At 53.0% G+C, this 14455-nt stretch overlaps 1 protein-coding gene across 1 annotated transcript in view; it reads right to left on the minus strand.

Moving 5' to 3' along the window:
- LOC138247080 (sialic acid-binding Ig-like lectin 13) overlaps positions 1-14455 on the minus strand; it is a 329775-nt gene that overhangs the window by 241223 nt on the left and 74097 nt on the right. The gene's annotated exons all lie outside the window — the stretch shown is intronic.

Genomic DNA, 14455 nt, shown 5'->3' on the forward strand with positions numbered 1-14455 from the left:
CTCCACTCCAACAGAATCGTGAACACCCACCGAGAAAAGACATCCGAGCACCCAGACGCCCAATTCACTGTCACCCAGAAATATTTGCACGCACTTCACACAACACAACAATACACATCACCACACTTAGCACCACACAATCCACCCTACACATCACCCACACCACCCCATGGCACCGCCAAGACACCCCAGGTTCTCTGATGATGAACTCAGGGTCATGATGGAGGAAATTGTACGAGTAGAGCCACAGCTGTTCGGGACACAGGTGCAGCACACCACCATTGCCAGGAAGATGAAGCTATGGAGCAGAATAGTCGACAGGGTCAACGCTGTGGGACAGCACCCAAGAAATAGGGACGACATCAGGAAGAGGTGGAACGACCTATGGGGGAAGGTGCGTTCCATGGTATCCAGACACAACATCGCGGTGCAGAAGACTGGCGGCGGACCCCCACCTCCTCCCCCAGAATTTACGACATGGGAGGAGCAGGTCTTGAACATCCTGCATCCTGAGGGCCTCGCAGGAGTAGGCGGAGGAATGGAATCTGGTAAGTCAAATCTTCACTACTTCATCCCCCCCACCCCACCAGCATGCCAACTCATACCCCCACCCTCACCCCCACCCCCACCCCCATCACACCTACTCCTTGCAAATGTCTCACCATCACAACCCACCCATCCCAACACCTAGCCCTGCATGCGTCCACAAAGCATGGACACCCATCACCAAAGCATGCCCACTGCACATACACATACAACCCCCCCCCCAAACCACCGTCACAACAGCCCACACACAGGAATGCCAGCACTGGGGTACACGGGCACCCACCCATTGCACGCTATGGCACACACAGAACCAATAACCATACTTTTATACCCCTGCAGGACCCGAACGCCAGCTCACCGCACAGGAGGGTCCACAAATGTCCACTCCACCCCCAGAAGAGGCCCACAGTGATGACAGCAGCTCTGTCTCCCTGGATCTAGATGACCAGCCCGGTCCATCGGGGACCTCGGGACAGTCGGTTCCCCTCAGACAGCCACAGGCCACAGCAGACCTTCCCCCCTCTGGGAACACCAGCACAGCACCCACCCAGCGGGCCCATACCTCTGTCCCCAGGACACGTCAATCAGCAGTGTGTCCACCACTACAGGAAACCCAGGCTAACCCAACACACCAACAACAACAGGGACCTGGGGGCAGTGGGCACACGGTCTAGGGGACAGAGGCCCAGGGAAACAGGGGAACTGGGAGGGCTGCTGTGCGACAGGGGGGGGACAGGCCCAGGGAACCCACTCTCCATGAGGCCCTATCCTCCATCATGGGAGCCTACCACCACTCCCAGGAGACGATGGCCACGGTCCTGGCCAGGTTTCAGGAGATCCAGCTTCTGCAGGAGCAACAGTATATGGGGTTCAGGGAGGAACTAAGAAACATCAGTTCCGCCATGGGTACCATCGTAGTGGCCCTGAATCAGGTAGTCACCACATTGTGGGACACTCTGGCACCTCAAAGGGCCCCTGACACTAGCATGGACCAAGAACTGCCTACCACCTCCGCCGGCGCTAGTGGACAGGAGGCCCCGACACAAGAACAACAGGCCACCAGAACCCCACCCCCTGCAGAAGGAGAACCACCCCGCAAGCGGGCCCTGAGATCCAGGAAGAAGACAGAGTAAGATGTCAAGACCCCCGCCAGCAAAGGATACCGCCCTGATTGTCATCCCACTGTCCCACATTGTCACCCTGTCCAACCTTAAACTGCCCCTGCTCCACTTTCCACAGGCATTTGGACAATGCACCTGTGATACTGATAGTCTGGACTCTGCCATGAACATTCCTCCACCATCAACCCTCACCTATTTCCAACCACCCATCCAATTTAGAGCACTTGAATAAACACACTTATTGCACAAAACAATCTGGAGTCTGGCTGTGATTTTGAACAAATGTATTGGACATGACCGTGCCAAAATGTTCTTTCACATTGTGATGCCAACAAACCGCTGTCACACAGCTGTAGTCCATGGGGAAACAAAGCAGATATCACGCAGTGGGGCACACAGCTCTGAAAACGGAAGGGAAAGTCACAACACAGTTACCATACACTGGGGGAAAAAGTCAGACAGTAGAGAGGTAGGAGTCTTCAAGTAAATGTAATATGGCGGTGTGTACTCTTACCTTTGTGTCATTGAAAATACTGCTGTATTACTGTGTTCCTGTTCTCTATGTCGTCCTCGGCTTCCACCTCTTCACTCTCCAGAGGCTCCACAGCTGCTCCAACACCACCATCTGGGCCATCCTCCTGCAGAAAAGTCACCAGGCGTCGCAAAGCCAGGTTGTGAAGCATACAGCAGGCCACGATGATCTGGCACACCTTCTTTGGTGAGTACATTAGGGATCCACCTGTCATATGGAGGCACCTGAACCTGGCCTTCAGGAGGCCAAAGGTTCGCTCTATCACCCTCCTAGTCCGCCCATGGGCCTCATTGTACCGTTCCTCTGCCCTTGTCCTGGGATTCCTCACTGGGGTCAGTAGCCAGGACAGGTTGGGGTAACCAGAGTCACCAATTAGCCACACATGGTGCCTCTGAAGTAGACCTATCACGTAAGGGATGCTGCTATTCCGCATGATGTACGCGTCATGCACTGACCCAGGAAATTTGGCATTAACATGGGAGATGTACTGGTCAGCCAAACACACCATCTGGATATTCATGGAATGATAACACTTCCTGTTCCTGTACACCTGTTCACTCCTGCTGGGGGGGACCAAAGCAACATGTGTCCCATCAATGGCACCTATGATGTTGGGGATATGTCCAAGGGCATAGAAATCACCCTTCACTGTAGCCAAATCCCCCACCTCAGGAAAGACGATGTAGCTCCGCATGTGTTTGAGCAGGGCAGACAACACTCTGGACAACACCTTGGAAAACATGGGCTGGGACATCCCTGATGATATGGCCACTGTTGTTTGAAATGACCCACTTGCTAGGAAATGGAGCACTGACAGCACCTGCACTAGAGGGGGGATCCCTGTGGGTTGGCGGATGGGTGACATCAGGTCTGGCTCCAGCTGGGCACACAGTTCCTGTATAGTGGCTCGGTCAAGCCTGTATATCAGTATGACATGTCTTTCCTCCATTGTCGACAGGTCTACCAGCGGTCTGTACACGGGAAGATTCCTCCATCTCCTCGCATGTCCCAGTGGACGGTGCCTATGAAGGACAACAGCAAGCACAGAGTAAAACAACCCACAGGTACGTTCCCACAGCTTGCACAGAACAAGATTCCCAATGCATTGAAAGGTTTGTATGAGTGTTGATGCAAGGCCTAGGTATGTGTGACGCAGTAGAAATGAAGCCATGTGGGCCCTTGAAATGGCGACTGCCTGACCTGTGAAGTGTGACAATGGGATGTGAGGACAATGCGCTGGCGTGGCACTCCGTGGCGGTAGGCGGTCGAAGACCGCGGCGCAAAGCCGCATTGGTTAACATTAAACCCTATGGGTTTCTGGAGCCAATTAGGATGTGTGCCGGTGGTCGCGGTACGCACCTCCGCGGTACGCACCGCCGCGGGCGGGACCACCATTTTCTATCTGCTTAATCACTCGATACCTGATCATCCACAGGAGAGGACCAACACTGCAAGTGCTGCTGTGACCTCGGTCTGGAAGAGACAATGGCTCATGCGACTGGGGAAAGGGCCCCTGCCTTCACTTCTGAAGAATTGGAGAAACTCGTGGATGGGGTCCTCCCACAGTATGCGCTACTCTACGGTCCTCCAGACCAACAGGTAAGTACACTGGGACCATGCTTTGTGGGCAATGCCTGTGTTGAGTCGGGTGGATGAAAGATGGTGGGGAGGGGAGCGATTGAGGCATGCATTAAACGACAGATGAGAGCATGTGCCACATGGCAAGGGTGGGGATGGGGGGCCACTCACATCGAGCATGCAGAAGGTGATGATTTCTTTTCTCCCCCTGTACATGTCACATAGGTCAGCGCCCACCAGAAAGTCGCTATTTGGCGTGCCATCGCCAAGGTCGTCCTGACCCTGGGGGTCCACAACAGACGGGGCACCCACTGCCGGAAGAGGTGGGAGGACATCCGCCGCTGGAGCAGGAAGACAGCGGAGGCTCAGCTGGGGATGGCCTCCCAACGTAGGAGGGGTGCCAGTCGTACTTTGACCCCCATGATGTCCCGGATCCTGGCGGTGGCCTACCCCGATTTGGATGGGCGCGTGAGAACATCACAGCAGACACAAGGGGGTGAGTACAAACACATTCTGCTGACTTTTCGCGCAGTGGAGGTGTCTGGGTGGGGGAGGAGGGCTGTGGGTATCCCTAGGCCAGGGCGATTTCTTTTGGCTAGGCCCCTCCGTAAGGCATGGCCCTGTGCCCCCGCCCCCCACCTCTGTAGGGTGCCAACTACAGGTATCCATGGCCCTGTGTCATCTATGTGTGCAGTTGTGGTCCATATGCTTGTAGGCCATGTCCCACTGATTGAGTAGTGGACCCCAAGTGCGCGGCGTAGTGCAGGGGGCTTCTGTGTCTGTCCTCTCCGCCAACGGTGTCGCCCATGCATGCACTCAACATGTCTTTATTTCTCCCCCCCCTTTTTTGTGGTCTTCCTGTTCATGTGTGCATTAGCATCATCAGGCGGAGGAGAAGTGGCATCGGAGCACGAGGGACCTGCATCCCACATGGCCCTGGAGGGCCATGCAACGGACTCTGAGTACACCAGTGAGACGGAGGGCGAGGGGAGCTCCACAGGGGGGACTCGTGCTGATGTGAGTGACAGCGACTCGTCCTCTGAAGGGAGCTCCCTTTTGGTGGCGGCAACATCCGTGCCCCCGCAACAACAGGTACAGCCGCCACCCAGCGCACCAGCACCGCCCTCCCAGCAGTCCCTCACCCAGGAAGGTGGGCATCTCCTTCGCCCCAGGCACCTCAGGCCCTGCCCCTGTCACCCCTGCTGCCCTCAGTGAGGAGGTCATTGACCTCCTGAGGACCATCATTGTTGGGCAGTCTACCCTTTTGAATGCCATCCAGGGTGTAGAAAGGGAGGTGCACCGGAGTAATGCATACCTGGAGGGCATTCATTCTGGTCAGGCTGCCCATCAGCGATCGTTCAACGCTCTGGCCTCAGCACTGACGGCAGCCATTGTCCCTGCCTCTAGCCTCCCCCCTCCAACTTCCTCCACCCAGACCCAATCCCCTGTACCTCTGCCTATCCCAGACACACTATCAGACCAGCCTGCACACAGCTCAACACCCAAGGGAAGCTCATCCAGACATAAGCACCACACATCACACAAGCATTCACACAAGCAACATTCACATGCAGACATACCAACAGCCACTGCCTCCTCTGTGTCCCCCTCCTCCTCGTCTCCCTCCTCCCTCCCTGTGACATCTCCACTCACACTTGCATGCACAACATCTTCAGCCACTACGTCCATCACCAGAACACCCACCAGAACACTCCGCACACGTGCAGTCACCACCCCCACTACCATTTACACATCCCCTGTGTCCTCTCCCAGTGTGTCTGTCACCCCCTCTTCCAAACCACACAAACGCAGGCAGCCACCCACCCAACAGCCATCCACCTCACAACAGCCTCCAGCCCAAGCACCTGCACCCAAAGACACCAGACTTAAGACTCCTACAACCACCTCCTCTTCCTCCACTCCCATACCCACTACACCTACCCATCCCTCTCTTTCTAAATTGCTTTTCCTTTCCAAACTTGACCTCTTTCCAACAACTCCCCCACCCCGTCCATCTCATAAGACTCCAATCAGCACCTCAGCCACCACAAAACCAGGACCTATCAAGAGCATTTGCCAAGGACTGTGGAGTCCCCCACCCTCAAGGGCAGCTAGTTCTTCTAGGAGCCAAGGCACGGCCAGCCCACCCCCGGAAAAGCACCCAAAGATTGCCGTTGCCCGGCGCAAGAGGCCAAAGACACCAGGGACCAAAATCCCTACCCTGGCTCCGGCTGGAAGTGGGGTGCCACCAGGTACACAGCCAAAGGTGGGAAAGGGCCACAGACGACCAGGGAAGGGTGGGAAGGGCAGCACGCCCGACAAGTCCGGCAGCAGTCCAGCTGGCCAGGAGGGCCCCACCAGCCCCATCCCAGGTGTGCAGGAGGATACCCAGAGGCCCGGTACTGCAGCCCAGGAGGGCCCCGCAAGCCATCACACAGATGGGCAGGAAGGTCCCGCCAGCCACATGCCAGGTGGCGAGTGACATCCATGCCATGGCCGGATCCGCTGACCTGGACACTCATCTCAAGCACCGCTGAACAGGGCCCTTTCTCTCAAGCACCGCTGCACTGGGCCCTTCATCTCAAGCACCGCTGCACTGGGCACCGCCGTCTCAAGCACCGCTGAACTGGGCCCTTCATCTCAAGCACCGCTGAACTGGGCACCGCCATCTCAAGCACCGCTGAACTGGGCACCGCCGTCTCAAGCACCGCTGCACTGGGCCCTTCATCTCAAGCACCGCTGCACTGGGCACCCCCATCTCAAGCACCGCTGCACTGGGCACCCCCATCTCAAGCACCGCTGAACTGGGCCCTTCATCTCAAGCACCGCTGCACTGGGCACCGCCATCTCAAGCACCGCTGCATTGGGCCCTTCATCTCAAGCACCGCTGCACTGGGCACCGCCGTCTCAAGCACCGCTGCACTGGGCCCTTCATCTCAAGCACCGCTGAACTGGGCACCGCCGTCTCAAGCACCGCTGCACTGGGCACTGCCATCTCAAGCACAGCTGAACTGGGCCCTTCATCTCAAGCACCGCTGCACTGGGCCCTTCATCTCAAGCACCGCTGCACTGGGCACCGCCATCTCAAGCACCGCTGAACTGGGCCCTTCATCTCAAGCACCGCTGCACTGGGCACCGCCGTCTCAAGCACCGCTGCACTGGGCCCTTCATCTCAAGCACCGCTGAACTGGGCACCGCCGTCTCAAGCACCGCTGCACTGGGCACCGCCATCTCAAGCACCGCTGAACTGGGCCCTTCATCTCAAGCACCGCTGCACTGGGCCCTTCATCTCAAGCACCGCTGCACTGGGCACCGCCATCTCAAGCACCGCTGAACTGGGCACCGCCGTCTCAAGCACCGCTGAACTGGGCACCGCCGTCTCAAGCACCGCTGCACTGGGCCCTTCATCTCAAGCACCGCTGCACTGGGCACCGCCATCTCAAGCACCGCTGAACTGGGCCCTTCATCTCAAGCACCGCTGCACTGGGCCCTTCATCTCAAGCTGCGCTGCACTGGGCCCTTCATCTCAAGCACCGCTGCACTGGGCACCGCCATCTCAAGCACCGCTGAACTGGGCCCTTCATCTCAAGCACCGCTGCACTAGGCACCGCCATCTCAAGCACCGCTGAACTGGGCCCTTCATCTCAAGCACCGCTGCACTGGGCCCTTCATCTCAAGCACCGCTGCACTGGGCACCGCCGTCTCAAGCACCGCTGAACTGGGCCCTTCATCTCAAGCACCGCTGCACTGGGCACTGCCATCTCAAGCACCGCTGCACTGGGCAGCGCCGTCTCAAGCACCGCTGCACTGGGCCCTTCATCTCAAGCACCGCTGAACTGGGCACCGCCGTCTCAAGCACCGCTGGCCCATTGGCAGAAGGGGCAGGCCCTCATCTGTGTCGGGCAGGGCTGCACGAAGCACTCTGGGCACCAGTCCCCCTCCAGAACCAGTGGAGACTGTCATCCACTTGAGGGACTGTGGCTTTGCACTCCCCAGGATGGCACAGTGGGCAGCCCACCCACTGTATGGACTTGAGAGACTGTGGCTTTGCACTCCCCAGGATGGCACAGTGGGCAGCCCACCCACTGTATGGACTTGAGAGACTGTGGCTTTGCACTCCCCAGGATGGCACAGTGGGAAGCCCACCCACTGTATGGACTTGAGAGACTGTGGCTTTGCACTCCCCAGGATGGCACAGTGGGCATGGAGGCCCCTTGTGGATCTGGCGTTGTGTACTCATGTGGCTGAGGTGCCCCCCTTTCCCTTCCCCCTGAGGTGCCTGTAGTTTTGCTATCTGATGCCCCTGCAGTGTTCTCTCCGTTGGTGTCAGGTATCCTGTGTGGGCTTTGCCCATGTGATTTGGGCCCAGTGGTCCACGGACAATGCCAGCAGAAATTATCGGACTTTTAATTTTCATGTATATAATAGTTTTAAATGTGTGATATTTTTATAATCCAATAATACAATATATTCGACAGTTTATGATCATTTCCTTTTGTCTTTGCATTCTTCCGGGGGGTTTGGGGGTTGTAACTGTGATGTGTTGCTATGCATTGATGTGTGTGTTGTAGTGGGTGAGGGTGGGGGTGGGTGTGTCGCGTATGTGTGTCCCCGTAATATTTTCTCCTCCCCCCTCCCCTGTGTCGTAGGTGCAGTACTCACCGTTGTCTTCTGCGCCGGCGTTCGTGCTCCTGGTAGAAGAGCAGGAAGACAATAGCTGGGAGGATGTGGAGTTCGGGTTCCATGCTGTCCAGATTCCTCGTGGGGTATATGGAGGTGAGCGTTTTCCGTTCGAAATGGCTGTTTTCGCCGTGTTTTTATCGGCGGGGCTACCGCCCCGGAAAAGGTGGCGGATTGGTGGGTTGTGATAGGGTGGGCGGTACATTGTCTCCCGCCTGTCTGTTGGCGGTGACCGCCGCGCTGTTTGTTTGTCCCGCCGTGGCGGTCGGTGTGTTAAAGTGGCGGTCTCTGTTGGCGGTTTCCACCGCTTTAACACCGACCGCCAGGGTTGGAATGACCCCCTTAGTGTACACACACAGGCAATAAATGAGGAACACACACTCAAAGACTTAACTCAAGGCCGATAGTTTTTATATAGAAAAATATATTTTCTTAATTTATTTTTAGAACCACAAGTTCAAGATTTGAAGTAAATACATAAAATGCAAGGTACTCCACACAGGTAAGTTAGGAACTTTGAATTATAGCAATAATTTATACAGTTTTTGTTAAAATGGCAATAAGCTATTTTAAAAGTGGACAAAATCAACAGTTCCTGGGGGAGGGAAGTAATGGTTAGTTTTTCAGGTAAGTAAGATACTTACAAGTCTAAGTTCCTGGGCATAGGCAGCCCACCGTTGGGGGTTCAAGACAACCCAAAAGTTACCACACCAGCAGCTCAGGGCTGGTCAGGTGCAGAGGTCAAAGAGGTGCGCAAAACACATAGGCGCTTATGAAGAACAGGGGTGCTCCCGTTCTAGTCTGCCTACAGGTAAGTACCTGCTCTTCGTAGGGCAGACCAGGGGGTTTTGTAGAGCACTAGGGGGGACACAAGTAGGCACACAAAACACACCCTCAGGGGCACAGGGGTGGCTGGGATCAGTGTGCAAAGCAGGCATCGGGTTTTGTAAAGGATTCAATGGAGGGACCTGGGGGTCACTCTAGCGGTGAAGACAGGGCACAGGGGGTCTTCTCTGGCCAGCCACCAACTGGGCTAAGCAGAGGGTTGCCTGGGGGTCGCTCCTGCACTGAGATTCGGTTCCTCCTGGTCTTAGGGGCTGCGGATGCAGTGCTTGGTCCAGGCGTCGGGTTCCTTGTTACAGGCAGTCGCGGTCAGGGGGAGCCTCTGGATTCTCTCTGCATGCGTCGCTGTGGGAGTCCAGTGGGGGTCGTCTCAGGTTACTCACAAGGTCGCAGTCGCCTGGGAGTCCTTCCTGTGGTGTTGGTTCTCTGGAGCTCAAGCCGGGGGCTTCAAGTGCAGAGGGGGAAGTCTCACGCTTCCGGTGGGAAGAGTGAAGTCTTTAGAAGTTGCAAAGTTGGTGCTTGTTGTAGAACAGAGCCGCTGCTCATAGTAGCTTCTTGGTCCTTTGGTTCAGAGCAGTCCTCTGAGGCTTCAGAGGTCGCTGGTCCCTGTCGGATGCGTCGCTGTTGCAGTTTTCTTCGAGTCAGGAGACAGGCCGGTAGGGCTGGAGCCAAAGCAGTTGTCGTCTCCATCGTCTTTGCAGCGCTTTCAGGTCAGCAGTCCTTCTTCTTGTTTCAGGTTGCAGGAATCTGATTTCCTGGGTTCTGGGGTGCCCCTAAATACTAAACTTAGGGGTGTGTTTAGGTCTGGAAGGGCAGTAGCTAATGGCTACTGTCCTGGAGGGTGGCTACACCCTTTTTGTGCCTCCTCCCTGAGGGGAGGGGGGTACATCTCTAATCCTATCGGGGGAATCCTCCAGACTTAAGATGGAGGATTTCTGAAGGCAGGGGTCACCTCAGCTTAGGACACCTTAGGGGCTGTCCTGACTGGTGGGTGACTCTCATTATCTCCTCCAGCCTTGCCGCGAAAAGTGGGGGCAGTGGCCGGAGGGGCGGGCATCTCCACTAGCTGGGATGCCCTCTGGCGCTGTAACAAAAGGGGTGAGCCTTTGAGGCTCACCGCCAGGTGTTGTACTTCCTGCAGGGGGAGGTGAGAGGCACCTCCACCCAGTACAGGCTTTGTTCCTAGCCACAGAGTGACAAAGGCACTCTCCCCATGTAGCCAGCAACTCGTCTGGTTGTGGCAGGCTGGCAGAAACTGGTCAGCCTAACACTAGAAGTCGGATTGGTATTCAGGGGGCATCTCTAAGATGCCCTCTGGGTGCATTTTTCAATAAATTCCACACTGGCATCAGTGATACCAAACTTCACAGATTTCAGTGTAGCCATTATGGAACTGTGGAGTTCATGTTTGGCAAACTCCCATACCATATACTCTTATGGCTACCCTGCACTTACAATGTCTAAGGTTTTCCTTAGACACTGTAGGGACATAGTGCTCATGTACATATGTCCTCACCTGTGGAATAGTGCACCCTGCCTTAGGGCTGTAAGGCCTGCTAGAAGGGTGCCTTACCTATACCATAGACAGTGAGAGGTTGGTATGGCACTCTGAGGGGAGTGCCATGTCGACTTAGTCTTTTTCTCCCCACAAGCTGGTAGGCAGTGTGCATGTGCTGAGTGAGGGGTCCCCAGGGTGGCATAAGACATGCTGCAACCCTTAGAGACCTTCCCTGGCATCAGGGCCCTTGGTACCAGGGGTACCATTTACAAGGGACTTATCTGAGTGCCAGGGCTGTGCCAATTGTGGAAGTAAAGGTACAGTTTAGGGCAAGAACACTGGTGCTGGGGCCTGGTTAGCAGGGTCCCAGCACACTTTCAATCATAACTAGGCATCAGCAAAAGGCAAAAAGTCAGGGCGTAACCATGCCAAGGAGGCATTTCCTTACACATACCCTAAGGTAACTACAACTCGCAACCCCCGGTGCATAGTTTACTTATCAGTAAAGTTACTGCAACTGTTACAGTGACATTATCAGTGGTGTTATAAAAGAAGTCTTGAGTGCTGTAATATCTGAGGTAGTTAGCAGTGCATTGTGAGGGCGCAAGTTATAGTTTCCTTAGGGTACGAGTTATAGTTCCTTGAATTATTTCGACTATAATAGTTGAACTTCTATGGTTTTGTACATCTAAAATTTTAGTCTAACTATAATGTCCGTAAAACCTTTGTTTTTTCAAGTGAATTTCTATGTTTTTCATAATTCTATTTCCTAACTATAACGTTTTTTTCAATTTTCAATGGTTTTTTAACAGAAAGTAATTTTAACCCCTTGGGTGCCGTGGACGTAATAGTTACATCCGGTGGCACGGCCCACAGGGGAGCGCTAGCGCTCCCTCCATGTGTCTCCCACCCACACCCCCGGGCAGGCATGGCAGCGGAATCGCTTCTGCTGCCCGTTCCTACCCCCCTTTCGGGCATCTGATGACGTCAGCACACAATCACGTGCTGCCCTCATCAGAGGTTGCCCCTGACAGACTGGAAGCATGGCTTCCAGCACTTCCGAGGAGAAGCTGATTAGTTTTTCCTCGGGATGGGGAAAGGGGCATGTTGGAGAGGCATGGAAGGAAAGAAAAGGCTTTTTCCCTCCTTTCATGTCTCTCTGAGTATTCCTGCAGCATGATCGCTATGCAACTAACCTTTGGGATTTTCTAGTTCCCCCAGCTCCCCTCTACTGATTCCACTTTCTTGGGTGGGGACCCAACTTTTGCATTCCACTTTCTTAGTATATGGTTTGGTCCCCCTCAGGCCTTCAGTTTTGCCTATTGCTTTTCACTGTTTTCCATTCCATTTTATCCCCATTTCTGATTGCTACTGTACTGTACATACATAGGCCCTCATAACAACCCTCGCGGTAAATGCCGCCTACCACTGTGCTGATGACCACCAACATAAAGTGACCGCGGTGGTAATCTGCCACAGGTATTATGACCCACACATAGAACACCTCCACAATACAGACACCCACACAAGTCCACCAGACCAAAGGTCAGTGATCAACTGGTGATAGCAAAACCCACACCGTTACGCCAACAGGAATATGCCCACAGTATCACGACCCACGAATCAACACGACGGTCTTTCAACTGCGGTAAACCATTGGTAGTACACACCACCATGCTCAAAATACACACACACTAACAAAACTACACCACATTGGACAATTCAAAATACACACACCTAACACACATACACACGCCACACCCACACACCCACAACACTATAAAAACCCACCCACAGTACCCACAACCCCTTAAAACGAAAAAATATAGCTAACTGAGACAGACAAGCCAAGAGCACCCACTCAATCAGAGGCACAGAACACCATCACCCATACACCAGTCACTCACATTACAGCATACACAACTGTCAGAGTCACCAGATCCTCTGGGTCTGTGCACGTTCCCAACACGTCCACCACTGAACAACTCCAAGACTCTGATAGATAAATCACAGAGACTGCGAGAGTTCAAGAGGGGAAGAGGGGATTAGGAAGGGAACAGCTGGGAAGGAGACCTGTAGTAAGAAAAAGGTTAGAACACACAATATGAAAATTATATCTCCTGAAATCAATACTAGACTATGATTCTAAGCCTAGTCACTCTGAAAACATGAACAATCTAAGAGTTAAGTTTAAAATGACTAAGTTTCAAGATGGCCAGATACCTGTAAGGGAATCAAGATGAATTAAATGAAAACTTTCTTATTCAAGTACTTTCCTTTACATGAGAATTAGAAAAAACATTCTGACTAAATTGTAAACCAGTCATATAAATCCAGTTTTGAGAATGTATACTAGGACCATACAATATTGCATCAAAAAACTCTGGCCTTCTGTGCACTCTTTAAATGTTTCAACACAAATTGCGCATATTGCAGATATATACACATATATATAGTAAACACCATAAAAGGATTGTGCACCATGAATAACACAATATGGATTCAGGAAACAAATCACATAACTTGTCAACTCGAATATTACATGATAAATATCTTAGAATAGTGGCATACAATAAACAACATGAAATAAACTCGAGGAGAGAATCGTGCGTCTTGCCGATTCGAGTGTCACCATGTAAAATACCAAGAAATGGTAGCACGCAATGAATATCTAAGTCAAATCATCATTAATCGAATTGCGCGCCTTGCAGATTCGTAAAACACAATGTAAATGTCAAGAAATAACAGCTCACAATAAATAACAAGATCAAAGTACAATGAAACGAATTGCGCTTCTTTTGCCGATTCTTAAGCCACCATGTAAATGTCAAGAAATGGTAGCGCGCAATGAACAACAAAGTTAAATCCTCATGAAACGAGTTGCGCGTCTTGCCGATTCTTAAGAAATGGTAGTATGCAATGAATAACAAAGTCAAACCTTTATGAAACAAATCGCGTGTCTTGCCTATTTGTAAACAACCATATAAATGTCAAGAAATGGTAGCGCGCAAGTAATCTGTTACTCATTTAAGAATTAAACCAAGAATATGAAAATTCTCAATAACGGTGTCGGAACAGTCCAACCACCGTCTTAACGCCTGGAACAATGATCACCAATGGAGGATGAAGGGCAGAAGACTGGAAGATCCAAATAGGCCGCCGGAACTGGAGCTCAGGAAGAAGCTGCTGCTCTGCACCGGGACCTCTGAATAGTGAACACTGGGAGTTGGGCTGGCTCTCTTTTATAGAGTCTTGGCCCAGCCCAGAACCACGCCCAGGCATGTTGCAGGGAAAGTCTCTGGAAGGCCCTGGAAAGGGGCCACACCCTAACACACTCTGAAAACCTGCAGCAATACATTGCAAAGGAACAGTATTTGTAAGCATATTAAAAATAAGTTTTCAGGATTGAACTCTGCAATGCAAAAGGTTAAACCACAACATATCAGCACAATGCATGAATTACGTTGTTTTGAGAGTGCTGGGTTTTTGCATTTTTTGTCGCCAATAGAGCGCGTACTGCTCTGGTGTTGACAACAACAACACATCACCCCACAAATCACCCCACGCATCCTCACACATATCACTCAAACCACATCCATGGCATCCCAAAGACACCCCTGGTTTTCTGAGGAGAAGCTAAGGGTCATGGTGGAGGAA

This window comes from Pleurodeles waltl, chromosome 7 (genome assembly GCF_031143425.1).
Source record: "Pleurodeles waltl isolate 20211129_DDA chromosome 7, aPleWal1.hap1.20221129, whole genome shotgun sequence".
NCBI lineage: Eukaryota > Metazoa > Chordata > Amphibia > Caudata > Salamandridae > Pleurodeles > Pleurodeles waltl.